General features: G+C 36.7%; 1 non-coding gene across 1 annotated transcript; it reads right to left on the bottom strand.

The window, feature by feature from the left end:
- Positions 1–2,844: 2,844 nt before the first annotated feature.
- Positions 2,845–2,968, bottom strand: LOC122730273. Its single transcript, XR_006353463.1, has one exon. It is a non-coding gene; the product is annotated as a U6atac minor spliceosomal RNA (small nuclear RNA).
- Positions 2,969–3,557: the final 589 nt, after the last annotated feature.

The raw sequence follows: 3,557 nt of genomic DNA, 5'->3' as shown, positions 1-3,557 counted from the left end.
AAGAAGATAAGTGACTAGACCATGCTCACCCAGCTAAGAAATATGAAAGTTAGGCTTTCAGTCTAGGTCTTCTGATTCAAAGTCCAATGTCCTTTCCACTAAACCATAAACCTACTGCATGGAAAGTATTTAAGAGAAGGTTAAATAAGGAAGAAAATGCTAATCTTGAATTTGTAATCTCATCGAAGAGACAGAAAATACTTGTGGAAAAAAATAGGAAAGAATATTAGGAAAAAATTGCCTAACGTGCAACTCAATATACATTCCTATAATATAAATTTAGTTTATTCCAAATAGAGGCCAGAATCAAGTCAAGTGGAGATAATTAGAGAATGTTTCCTGGAGATACAAACTATTAAGGTGACTTTTCAAGGAGATAATGAACCAGGATTGACTGAAAGGAGGGGGGACAATAAATAGTCCAGGCAGAGTAACTTATGGGATTGTTACTAAAATCACCAATAAACATAAGGGCCTACTGTGACCATATTTTATAAGATGATAGAATTCCAGATGTTTTACTATAATAGGTAGAATCCTATTTTAACAAGCTTGCTGGGACATCAAGATGTTTATATTAGTCATATCTTGTTGAAATAGAACCATATTGTATAAGAAACTGTGGACTTCTAGTAATGCAGTTTTTAAAAGATACACAGCCACATATACATTCCTAAAAAAAATCACTGCTTTATGCAAAATTGTACAATAAAACCCACAAAGTTTATGGGGAAAATGGGGTTAGGGCACAGCATTCAAATATTTAATGACATATAAAAAAGCTAGGGACTTAATAAAAACAGTAGCATAGTTTTATACATGTAAAATAGCTAAGAAATAGATAATGACTTTATCAAATAGTGGCTGGTGGTACTCAAGGTCTTGGACTGTGGCTTGGCCTCTGCCCTGGTTACCAGAGCCACAAGCCTACAAGCCTACAGGGCTACTTCAAGGAGTGGGATCTAGAACCCATGATCTTTATGGAAGGTAGGCGGAAGAGACCAATACTTCTCAGCCTATTGCTCCTACTGTATGAGAATATATATAATAAATACAGTACTTTAAAAAAATATTTAAAATTTCCTTGTGGAAGCAGATATAGGAAGGATTTGAGATGTGTGTGCATTTTGTTTCCCTACTCAACTTGGTTCAAGCTTGGTGAAATTGCTTGTGTTCTTTCATTGATGAAATCACTCACAAGGAAAAGCAAAATTTGCAGTAAGGTCAAATTGTTCCCTAGTACATAAATCACATTGGAGCAAATTCATGTTTTCAAAGCAAGTATTATAGCAGCCCTTATTGTATAGAGAGATATTAAATTGAACAAGGTAGTATGTTGTTTGAAAATCTAAATATGGGTTCTAATCTGTTCCCCCAGTTTTGGGGGAAATTGGCTAAAATCACTGATAAATTCACCAAGAGTTTAGGCTTTTAAAGATTTATTAAAGCTTGGCTCTATTTGGTATAGCCAGAGAGACAGAAACCTTTCCTTTTCTAACAGCCCACGAAAAATTCTGCCACCATGCCAATGTCTCGAACCAAAAAGAGGAAGATCCTGTCCACCAGCCTCTGCTTTCTACTTCCTGCCCAGAAATGGGAGGTTCTTCAAGTTGATTGACTGGGAGTGGTCTCCTGTTAATGTTGCAGTCCATAGTCTCTGAGAACACACTGACCTCAGGGTTGGCTAGTGGCTAAAATCTAATCACCTCTAAGTGGGTATTTAGTAGTTCCTCATTCACATCCAATTGAAACACTACTAAGTCAATCAAGGAGGACCCCTGGGTGGCTACCAAATTCCATTATCTTAACACAGTAGTAGCAGAATCATCCTATTTATATACTTTTCTTTTTGGTTTTCTTTTGTGCATTTAAAATGGTTCATCATGCTCTTTTGGTAGGCATACCTATCCCTACATGCTAACCCAATTATTTTCCAAATAGGACCTCTACTTTTGAGAACACAGTTTTAATGCCAGTGCCCTCTTAGTTCTGATTCAGTGTTGGCCTGAAATGAGGCACTTGTAAGTCACTGAAAATTTAAGACAAGGACAATTACTTTTCCCTGACAAAGCAAGGATAAGTGACAAGGAGACAGTGGCACTTAGCTTCCCTAGAAAGACTGGCTAAGGTTACTAACATAAGCTTCAGAAATTTGCTCAATGTGAGGGGAATAATCTCCACATGACTGGAATTTTTGATGCTCTTAGATGACCAATAAGGTGTATCAGAGAATCCACAACTAATCAAGTAGGCCAATTAGGTCAGTGGGTAGTTTTATCTTATTTAGGTAAAGCTTCCCCAGATTTTGGGTGGGAACAAAGAAGCTGAGTCATGAAAATGCTAATTCTATCACATCTGCCTTGTAACAAATATTTCTAGTCCACCAAATTCCAAAAACCCATTGGCTCTTTCTAAGAATATTTTCTCATTCTGTACCTCTTTTTCTTCTTTCTTTCTTTCTTTCTTTCTTTCTTTCTTTCTTTCTTTCTTTCTTTCTTTCTTTCTTTCTTTCTTTCTTTCTTTCTTTCTTTCTTTCTTTCTTCCTTCCTTCCTTCCTTCCTTCCTTCCTTCCTTCCTTCCTTCCTTCCTTCCTTCCTTCCTTCCTTCCTTCCTTCCTTCCTTCCTTCCTTCCTTTCTTTCTTTCTTTCTTTCTTTCTTTCTTTCTTTCTTTCTTTCTTTCTTTCTTTCTTTCTTTCTTTCTTTCTTTCTTTTGCAGGACAATGAGGGTTAAGTGACTTGCCCAGGGTCACACAGCTAGTGTCAAGTGTCTGACTCCGGATTTGAACTCAGGTTCTCCTGAATCCAGGACCAGTGCTTTATCCACTGTGCCACCTAGCTGCCCCCAAACATGGTTAGATGCCACAGAGTAGGTGGGAATACTTTAACCGTATATGTGTTGTTAAGGCCACTAGGACCTCTTCCATTCTTATCAAGGGGAGTGCTAAGTTTTTCTTCTTTCATACAAAGTGTTCTTTTTCTTTTGGGGTAAGAACTGCTAGACTTTGAAAGTAGAAAGTGATGTATGCTACTGATTTTAACAATCCTTTTTGGTGGTTTTACTTAACTGTTTTCAGCAAATGGGCTTTTGTGGGGTTGAGAGGGAAGTCATTTTTCTAAGTGTTTATCTGGTAGTATCAACTGTGTCAAAACAAAATGAATAAATAAAGCAAATCAGGCCTCATATACTTAGCAATTATATGATCATAGGGAAGTCACTTAAACTCTGAGTCTCAGTTTCCTTATCTGTAAAATGAGGAAAATAATGCTATTAATATATACTAGTAATAACTCGCAGATTTACTGAGGGACATAAGGTATTTTGTAAATCTTAAAATGCAATATAAATGTCAGTTATTTAATTACTTCTTTAATATTTTTTATATTCAACCATTTTTACCACTACCATTAGAGTTCAGATCCTTATTGACTCTCATTTCAGCTATTATGGGGCAACCTGGTATAGTGGATAGATAACTAGTTTTGGAATTAGGAAGAGCAGGGTTCAAGCCCTGTCTCTGACACCCACTGGCTATGTGACTCTGGACAAATCACTTAAC

The sequence above is a fragment of the Dromiciops gliroides genome, chromosome 5, assembly GCF_019393635.1.
Source record: "Dromiciops gliroides isolate mDroGli1 chromosome 5, mDroGli1.pri, whole genome shotgun sequence".
NCBI classification, from domain to species: domain Eukaryota; kingdom Metazoa; phylum Chordata; class Mammalia; order Microbiotheria; family Microbiotheriidae; genus Dromiciops; species Dromiciops gliroides.
This window is presented reverse-complemented; position numbering and strand designations above follow the sequence as displayed.